The sequence below is a fragment of the Mytilus edulis genome, chromosome 7 (assembly GCF_963676685.1).
Source record: "Mytilus edulis chromosome 7, xbMytEdul2.2, whole genome shotgun sequence".
Lineage (NCBI taxonomy): Eukaryota > Metazoa > Mollusca > Bivalvia > Mytilida > Mytilidae > Mytilus > Mytilus edulis.
The window spans coordinates 56,293,129-56,293,403 of NC_092350.1; positions in this window are offsets into that span (position 1 = coordinate 56,293,129).

Sequence of the window (275 nt, forward strand, 5' to 3'; positions counted from 1 at the left end):
ACAGCACGTTACTAGGGGGACAATAAAATACACATCCAATCTCCAAACTATCTTCAACTATCTGTTCTAGAAATTATTACATCAGCTGATGTTTTAAAAATTTTTGAAGGTATGTTTCATAATAGCAAAACCATAGATTCCAAAACAACATGTAGAAACGAGTATTCTTAGATCCTTGTACGCTAATAACAGGGCCTACATTTGAATCAGACAGTGCTAGAATATCAATATATCTGCTTTTCATGTGAAACTACTCAAATACAAGAAGACATGTA